Genomic DNA, 10,242 nt, shown 5'->3' with positions numbered 1-10,242 from the left:
AAAGTTACACTCAAATGCATGGGTGTGCTTCAAATATTTCTTCCAGTTTCTCTCTCTCCCTGCCCCTCTTCGGGAATTCCAGTTACACATATGTTAGACTGTTTGTTTGATATTGTCCCATAACTTTTGGACACTCTGTTCTAGAGTGGTTTTTTATTTGTTTATTAATTTTTGGTTGGTTTGGTTTGGTTTTCATAGGTCTTCTTTTGCATTATTTTTATTCTCTTTGCATTTTAGTTCGAGTAATTTCTATTGATCCGTCCTCAGGTTCATTGATCCTTTATTGGCTGTGTCAGGTATACTTATTAGCACATCAAAAGCATTCTTCCTTTCTGTTATATCGTTTCTTATTTTTAGAACGTCCATTTTATTATTTCCTATAGTTTTGTTCTTTTTCTTGAAAGTGCACATCTAATTATGCATATTTTTACCTTTTCCTCTAGTATATTTGGATTTTTTTTTTTTTTTTTTTTTTACTTTAAGTTCTGTGATACATGTGCAGAATGTGTAGGTTTGTTACATAGGTATACATGTGCTGTGGTGTTTTGCGGCACCTATCAACCCATTACCTAGGTTTTAAGCCCCACATACAGTAGGTATTTGTCCTAATGCTCTCCCTCCCCTTGATCCCCAACCCCCAACAGGCTGCAGTGTGTGATTTTCCCCTCCATGTGTCCATGTGTTCTCATTGTTCAACTCCCACTTATGAGTGAGAACATGCGGTGTATTTGGAATTTTAATCGTATTTTAAATTTTCTACTTCATGGTTCTAGAATCAGTTCAATTTCTCTTTTTCAGTTTGTTATTTTGCCTCTTGACCATGTTTTTTCGTGTGTGTGTGTGTGTGTGTGTGTGTGTGTGTGTGTATTTCTCATAACTTTTGTTAAGAGTCAAATGTAGATGATAGATACTGGAAAAAAAGAAGATCTTGTCTTTTGCTAGGCCTTTAGCATGGGTATTAATAGATCAATCTAGTCAGAAGTTGAGATGGTTTAGGCTTTGTTGTTTTTATGATGATCTGGAATAAACTACATGTTTAGTAGCCTCTACTGTTACTCTCTTAGACTATTTCTACTGCTATAACAAAATGCCTGAGACTGGACAATTTATAAATAATAGAAACTTATTTCTCACAGTTTTTGAGCCTGGAAAGTGCAAAATCAAGGTACTTGCAGGTTTGGCATCTGGTGAGGGCCTAGTCTGTTCTTCCAAGATGCCACCTTGAACACTGTGTCTTCACAAGACAAAAGAAACAGAAGAGCAAAAAAAGACCTAGGCTAGTTCCCTCCAGCCCTTTGATAAGCTCACTAATTCCATTTAGGAAGGCTCTGCCCTCAGGACTTCATCACATCCTAAAAGCCTTGCCTCTTAATATTATCACATTGGTGGTTGAGTTTTAACATATGAATTTTGGGGAATATATTTAGACCATAACTTTCCATCCTTAACCCACCAAATTCATTTCCTTCTCACACACAAAATACATTCATTCCATCTTAATAGCCCCAAAAAGTTATAACTAGTTCCAGTACCAATCCAAAATTCTCAGGTCTAGAGTCCCATCTAAATCAGACATTAGTGAGACCCAAGGTACAATTTTTCCTGAGGCAAATTTCTCTCCAGCTGTGAGCTTGTGAAATCCAATATGTTATGTGTTTCCAAAATACAATAGTGAGACAAGCATAGAATAGACACTCATTCCAAAAGGGAGAAATAGTCAAGAAAAAAAGAGGGGTAATGGGTCCCAACTAAACCCAAATCCAAACAAGGTAAATAATATTAAAACTTTAAGCTTGAGAATAATTTTTGACTCCATGACACACTGGGGTGGCGGTTGGGTCCCAAGGCTTCAGGGCACCCGACCTCCATGTCTTTGCCGGATGCGGCCCATGCTGTGGCTCTCGCAGGTTGGAGTTCAGTGCCTGTGGCTCTCTCGAGCTAGAATTGCACCTTGGTGATTCCACAGGTCTGGAGCGTTGGGGGCAGCCCAGCCCTACAGTTCTTTTGGGCATTACCCGAGTGGAACTGTGAGGTGGCTCCACTACTATGACTCCAGTAGGCATTACCCTCTCTGGGTGACTCTGCCCCTGTGGCAGTTCTCTCTGTGGGCACTGCACTCCAGCCGGGGCGACAGAGACTGTCCCAAAAAAATAGAAAAGACAATAGATCTGGACAGACATCTCATCAAAGAAGATATACAGACGGCAAAGTAGCATATGAAAAGGTGCTCAACATCATATGTCATTGGAGAATTACAAATTTACACAACATGAGATACCACTACATATCTATTAGAATGGTGAAAATCCAAAACACTGACAACAGTAAATGCTGGGGAGGATGTGGAACAACAGGAGCTCTCATTCACTGCTGATAGGAATGCAAAATGGTACAGCCACTTAAGAAGGCAGCTTGGCAGTTTCTTACAAGACTAAGCATACTCTTACCACACAATCCAGCAATCACGCTCCTGGGTATTTACCCAAATGAGTTAAAAATGTATGTCCACACAAAAACCTGCACACAGATATTTATAGCAGCTTTATTCATAATTGCCCAAACTGGAAGCAATCAAGATGTCCTTCAGTCAGTGTATGCACAAGTAAATTGCAAAAAAAGCAAAAAACAAATAATAACACCTAAATAAAAGGTATTCAGGTCAGAAAGGAAGATGTAAACCTGTATTTAGTAACAGATGACATGGCTGTGTATATAAAACAAAAAAAAATCCTAAGAATCTACACAACACTTGGGTTTAATAAATGGATTTAGCAAGGTCAGGGACACAAGTTTTAAATACAAAAATAAATTATACTTTATATAAAACCAGCAAATAATTTAAAATACAATTACAAACAATTTTATTTATTATAACACTAAAACAAAGCATAAAATATCTAAATTGTATGGCTGGGTGCAGTGACTCTTGTGTGTTATCCCAACACTTTGGGAGGCCAAAGCGGGCGGACTGCTTGCACTCAGGAGTTCAAGACCAGCCTGGGCAACATGGTGAGCCCCATCTCTACTAAAAATACAAAAAAAACTTGGCTGGGCATGGTGGTACACACCTGCGGTCCCAGCTACTCTGGAGGCTGAGGTGGGAGGATCTCTTGAAAGCAGGAGGGGTAGCGGGGACAGTGGTGGAGGTTGCAGTGAGCCAAGAGCCAAGATCGCACCACTGCACTCTAGCCTGGATGACAGACCGAGACCCTGTCTCCAAAAAAAAAAAAAATCTAAATTTTAGTGGAGCTTAACATCTGGATGGGATCAGAGAAAGAGACACGGCCCAGTGGGCAAGTTGGTCAGTTGAAAACAATGCAGTTTTGGAATAGCAAAAACCTGAGGGTCCCACAGGGCACTCTTGGGTGTGCTAATTAATTATTTACAAGAGTCAAAGGATCTTATGGAGCACACCCAAAGGATCTTGGAGGATGCTAAGCAGATGTGGGGCACTTTAACAGTCATGTCAATGGGGCATACAGTACTAGCAGAATGTTTAGAAAAACTATTCATTTCCAAGAAAGACCATCCTTCTATTTAGCCCTCAACTAAACTCACTTGGGGAATCAAATTAAAAATCCAACAGAAGGGCTCTAAAAAGTCTTTACAGAAAGCAGTTTTCTAGCCTCTCTCACAGTTCAACAAGACCAGAGATGGCCAGAGGCCCCACAAGCCAAATCATTAGCACCTAGTAACTATTATTACCACTAAACATGTCCCTGGAACTGAGAAATATCCTGTGACAAAAAAAAAAGATATTTCTTAAACGTAAAACTGTTTCTCCTTTACAAATATGTATATATACACTTACTCGGACTGATTAAATGAAAAGAACAAAAAGATACGAAAAGGATACATAAAGAAAGGGATAAGTTTATCAGCAGGAAGAGCTTTAGTGAATAAGATAACTGAAAATTAAATGTAGATTATTTGGTGGCCAAAGAAAAAGAGGATACGGGATGTTTTTCTTTTTTTTTTCTTTTTTACTTTCCATATATTACTGTATTTAATCTTCACAATGGCTCTAAAAGTAGGTACTGTTAATATCCCCATTTAACAAGTGAGGAAACTGAGACTTAGAGATATTGTTTCCCTAGGTCACTGTCCGGTTAACTGTGAAAAATAAGGGATTTTGGTATTGCTGAGTGTTGCCTACATGAGTAGGAGGAATCGTGGTGTTGTGCCATTTGGGGCGGTTTGGTTTTGATTCACTAAGCAGGAAGATGTTAGTGAAGTTTAGGGGCAGAAGGTGATGTGTTTAGAGCAGTGTTTTAGGACAATTAGTCAGCTCTATCCACAATGTATTGAAGCAGGAAGATTGGTGCTCTGAAGACCAGCTAGGAAGGTATTATGTGGTTCAGAGGAGAGGAGATGAGTATTTGAATTGGGTGGTGGCAGGAGGTCTGGGAACAAGGGGATAGATGCAAGAGGCTGTCAAAGGAAGAGGGCATGGTCTCGGAATGAATACCAAAGTGAAAGAAGGATGAAGGACTCAAAAACTGATTTCAGGATTTCAGAGTTGAGCAAGGAAGGAATTATGAGGCCTTCAGCAGAAATGGAAAGTGAGCAGGTGGAGTTTGTTTTGTTGGAAGAGGAGTAGAGTAGGTGCCTTGAGCTTTAGTACAGAATCTCTGGGTGGACTTATAGAGCAGACTGGCAAGAGGTCAGTTTTAGGGGCAGAGATTTGGGCAACACCTGCAAAGTGGTGATAGTTGTAATCTTGGAAGTGTGTGCTTCCAGGCTGGGCTCCTGAAGCTGTGGAGTTCAACCTTGAACCATCCCTTGGGGCTTGGCTTGCTCATCCCATCCCTCTATCTCAGGCCTGTCAGCTAGTCCAGGTTGAAACCTAGTATGGGATAGAAAATAGCATCCTTCCTCAAGACGCTTTTCTGATGTCTTCTACAAGTTTGTCAAAATAACTACACAAATCTAAAATTATTATGAGAAAATGGTGTCCCCTGAAGTTGTGCAATATGCACAACAAGCACCAGCCAGTTGATCTTGACTTACAGAAGTAGGTAAAATCGATTTTTAAGCGATATTTAGGTATTCTCATGTAAATATTTAAAATATTATTATTACAAATACCAAAGTTTGAATATTTTTTGAAAATGTTATAAATTTAATTCAAGTTCCAAAGGAATACTTTTGATAAAATGTGATTTTTAAATAATTAATATTATTTTCAGGCTGGGCATGGTGGCTCATGCCTGTAATCCCAGCATTTTCGAAAGCCAAGATGAGAGGATCACTTGAGGCCAGGAAATCAAGACCAGCGTGGGCAACATAGGGAGACCCTGTCTCTACAAAAAAAATTAAATATGTAAAATGTTAAAAAGAAAATGGGATTAATGTTCCCCAGTACCCATAAAATGGAAACAGGAATAATTGGTGTGGCGATGCTGATACTCTTGTGTTAGGAATAAGTACATGAGCAACCTTAAGAAGGGATGGAGGTTTAGAGGAAAAGGTGGACTAGGCAGGCTTGGAGAGCAGTAATGACTTGGCCAACCTGTATGGAATTGAGTTCTATATTTGGGCTCCCTGGGATAATAGCTGCCCCTCAGGCTTTCGGGCCAACACATAAAATCTCACTTCCCTGTCACCCATCATTCTGACAGCCTTGTTGTCAGTCATCCCATTCCAGTCCAAGAGAACTCCTTTTAAAACAGGTAAGTGATTTTTTTTTTTTTTTTTTGCTGTGAGTAAAATTTCAGTCTAGATAGGAAAGGCCGTATCTAGACTAGATGTTATGCGACCTAAAGTAGGTGGCTGAAAATATTAGTACTATTGTCTGGAGCTGGGTAGACAGAGTTGGAGAGACTAAAGCATTGTGGGTTAGAGCCACTTGTACTGGCTCATCCGTGCATATTCCTTGCAAACTTCACATTCAGTGATGTCACGTTGATATCTTGAAAATGACCTTGGTGGAAGTACATACACTGCCAAAATTGGCAAACACTACAATGCTGGGTTTTAATTGATTGGCTGATCCTTGTGTGTGTATTTTCGCTGGGTTACCAGCACACCACCAAACCACAGTCATAAATATGGGCTATGCCAGTAGAATGGAAAGTGCTGTCTGGGATGGCAGAATGAGGAGACTCTGGGCATGGGGACCCTTTTTACCTCTCAATGTGCCAAGGAGCCCTGGGCCCGGAGCCCCTCCAAAGAAGGTTCTACATTGGCTCTGATCCTGACTACTGTCAATATCCAAGGTATCAAAGGGACTTCTCTGTGGCTACCCTGCCCTGATACTTCACACTCATCCAATATTTTGTCATTTTGTTGTTTTGTTAAATATTTTGAGGAATCGCACTGTGCTGTGATGTACTGAGATCTGGAAAATCACAAAGAAATAATATAATTCTCAGACCCCAGAAAGTCTTAAATCAGTTAGGGGAAACATTGCCAGGTAATCTAACATACTCCTATTCCTGAGATAGGTCCTCTGATAATTAGACTTTTGTGAAATCAGAGAGAAGAAGTGATTTTTGAGGTGAACGTTCTCACAGGCACATTGCTGACACATTGGAGAGATGATTTTTTAAAATACCCTGAATAAGGGTAATTATCTCAGGAACACAGAAAAGGGCAGTGGAAATTAATTTTCTGAGATGCTGAAGATACCTGGAATGAGACAGGAGAACATTCACGAGGCATTTGAGAAGTTGTCTAGATTAGGTTGAGTAGACAAGCAACTACTCAGGTACCCACAATTTCACCCGTAGGCCAGACCCCAGTCACTGAGCTCTTTAACCTCTCTTCTTTGCCTTCCAGAAGAAAAATCCTCCTTGCTCTCTAAGTATCAAACGGCCATCCTTAGCTTAGCAGGTCCTCTTCAGACTTCTCTTTTCTACTTAAGGTTTACATTGCTTCATTTGATCTTCTTTTCTGGCTGTTACTTTGTCAGCACAGTGGTGCACACACTTGGCCATCAACCTCCAATGGCATTTTCATATCTATTTTGATTGATTCCACCTCCTTCAGAGAGGTGAATTTCTTCAGGGCATTATATATTTTCATAGGGCTGGTGTAGCTGCTGTCCACAGCAGGCATATCCTAAGGAGCCTGTACTGGGCTCTTGTCACATAATTTTATTTTTGAAACAGTTTCAGCCATTACCTAGAGGGTACTGCAGGAACAAAAATAGGAGTAAATCTTCCTACTTTGGAAACTGAATTTAGAGATGGGGAGAATGGAACCTAAGAGGCACGGAAAGAATGATTATATGTATTTACTATGTGCTAGATTCTCAGTCAGGCACTGAATAAATATAGACATGCTAAAAGTTGTTTATCTGTTATACTTCATTATTTCCTGGATCCCTGAACTTCTGCACCATGCTCATCTCCTGAGAATAGAGAAGGGCATTACATAATGGTAAAGGGTTCAATTCAACATGAAGACCTAACTATCCTAAATATATACGCACTCAACACAGGAGCACCCAGTTCATAATGCAAGTTCTTAGAAACCTACAAAGAGACTTAGAATCACACAAAAAAATTTTGGGAGACTTCAACACTCCACTGACAGTATTAGACAGATCATCAAGGCAGAAAAATAGCAAAGATATTCAGGACTTAAACTCAATATTGGACCAAATAGATCTAATAGATCTTTTTATTATTTATTTTTGAGACACAGTCTGCCTCTGTTGCCCAGGCTGGAGTGCAGTGGCATGATCTCAACTCACTGCAAACTCCGCCTCCCAGGCTCAAGCGATTCTCGTGCCTCAGCCTCCCAATTAGCTGGGATTACAGGCGTGTGCCACCACACCCAGCTAATTTTTGTATTTTTAGTAGAGATGGGGTTTCGCCATGTTAGCCAGGCTGGTCTTGACCTCCTGGCATCAAGTGATCCACCCATCTCAGCCTCCCAAAGCACTGAGATAACAGACATAAGCCACTGTGTCCAGCTGGATCTGGTAGGCCTTAAGAGAAGATAGGCAGCCCCCTCCGAGCCACCGCCGAGCCAGCTGCCACCACCTCAGAGAAGACAATGGCTGTGCCACACATGTATGCCGATCTTGGCAAATCTGCCAGGGATGTCTTCACCAAGGGCTATGGATTTGGCTTAATAAAGCTTGATTTGAAAACCAAATCCGAGAATGGACTGGAATTTACAAGCTCAGGCTCAGCCAACACTGAGACCACTGAAGTGATGGGCAGTCTGGAAACCAAGTACAGATGGACTGAGTACACCCTGACATTTACAGAGAAATGAAGCACTGACACTATACTAAGCACCAAGATTACTGTGGAAGATCAGCTTCCATGTGGACTGAAGCTGACCTTCGATTCATCCTTCTCACCTATCACTGGGGAAAAAAATGTTAAAATCAAGACAGGGTACAAGCGAGAGCACATTAACCTGGGCTGGGACATGAATTTCGACATTGCTGGGCCTTCCATCCAGGGTGCTCTGGTGCTGGGTTACCAGAGCTGGCTGGCCGCATACCAAATGAATTTTGAGACTGCAAAGTCCTGAGTGACCCAGAGCAACTTTGCAGTTGGCTACAAGACTGATGAATTCCAGCTTCACACTAATGTGAATGACAGGACAGAGTTGGGCAGCTCCATTTACCAAAAGGTGAGCAAGAAGTTGGAGACCGCTGTCAATCTCACCTGGACTGCAGGAAACAGTAACACGCGCTTCGGAAAGCAGCCAAGTATCAGATTGACCCTGACACCTGCTTATCGGCTAAAGTGAACAACTCCAGCCTGACAGATTTAGGATACACTCAGACCCTAAAGCAAGTTATCAAACTGACACTGTCAGCTCTTCTGGATGGCAAGAACGTCAATGCTGGTGACCACAAGCTTGGTCTAAGACTGGAATTTCAAGCATAAATGAATACTGTACAATTGTTTAATTTTAAACTATTTTGCAGCACCTTCAGAATTTAGTGTATCTTTTAGTGTTGTATGTCTGGGTTGCAAGTATTGCTAAATATGTTAGACCTCCAGGTTAAAGGTGATTCAGCTTTAAGATGTTACCCTGTCAGAGGTGCAGAAGAAACTCATGTCCAAAACAGATCCTTTCAGTGGTAGACCTGGGGGCAACTTGGTGGCCTCTTTGAGATGTCAGGTTTCATTTTTATCTAGAAATTACTTCTAGTGGAAGCTGATAATATGTAGGCACTTTGTAAATTCATATAGAGTAAATGAATGAAATAGTGATTTCCTGAAAATCCAACCTTGGTTTCCTAACCCTAATTGATGAGAGGCTCGCTGCTTGATGGTGTGTACAAGCTCACCTGAATGGGACTTTTTGAGACAGATCTTCGTGACCTGTTCCCATTCCAAGAACAGGTCATCGTCACCATTTTTACACCAAAAGGTCTGCAGGGTGTGGTCACTGTTTCTTTTGTGCCATTTTGGGGTGGAGAGGGTGGATGTGATGAAGCCAATAATTCAGGACTTATTCCTTCTTGTGTTGTATTTTTTGCCCTGGCACCAGAGTGTGAAATAGCTTCCAGGAGTTTCAGCTATAAGCTTGGAAGTGTCTGTGTGATTGTAATCACATGGTGACAACACTCAGAATCTAAATTGGACTTCTGTTGTATTCTCACCACTCAATTTGTCTTTTAGTAGTTTAATGGGTACATTTTAGAGTCTTCCATTTTGTGTGGAATTAGATCCTCCCCTTGAAATGCTGTAATTAACATCACTTAAAAAGAAAAACTTGAATAAAATATGGAAACCTAAAAAAATAAAAAGATACATTTTTCTCACCACTCTATGGCACATACTCTAAAATGGACCACATAATTGGACATAAAATAATCTTCTGCAAATGCAAAAGAACAGAAATCATATCAAACACACTCTCAGGCCATGACACAATAAAAAAACAGAAGTAAACTCTAAGAAAATCGCTGAACACCAATTAAAAGACACAGAACAACAAATTGGATAGAGTCAAGACCCATCAGTTTGCTGTATTCAGGAGACCCACCTCACATGCAGAGACACACATAGGCTCAAAATAAAGGGATGGAGAAAGATCTACCAAGCAAATGGAAACAAAAAAAAAGCAGGGGTTGCAAGCCTAGTCTCTGATAAAACAGACTTTAAACCATCAAAGATCAAAAGAGACAAAGAAGGCCATTACATAATGGTAAAGGGATCAATTCATCAGGAAGAGCTAACTATCCTAAATATATATGCACCCAATACAGGAGCACCCAGATTCATAAAGCAAGTACTTAGAGACTTACAAAGAGACTTAGACTCC

The 10,242-nt window shown here is 40.6% G+C and overlaps 1 pseudogene; it reads left to right on the top strand.

Moving 5' to 3' along the window:
• The first annotated feature begins 8,004 nt into the window (after positions 1-8,004).
• On the top strand, positions 8,005-8,855 carry LOC105549261 (annotated as a pseudogene).
• The last annotated feature ends 1,387 nt before the right edge of the window (positions 8,856-10,242 follow it).

The sequence above is a fragment of the Mandrillus leucophaeus genome, unplaced genomic scaffold (genome assembly GCF_000951045.1).
Source record: "Mandrillus leucophaeus isolate KB7577 unplaced genomic scaffold, Mleu.le_1.0 Scaffold432, whole genome shotgun sequence".
NCBI classification, from domain to species: domain Eukaryota; kingdom Metazoa; phylum Chordata; class Mammalia; order Primates; family Cercopithecidae; genus Mandrillus; species Mandrillus leucophaeus.
The sequence above is the reverse complement of the archived record's forward strand: the minus strand, read 5'-3'. Positions and strand labels throughout refer to the sequence as shown.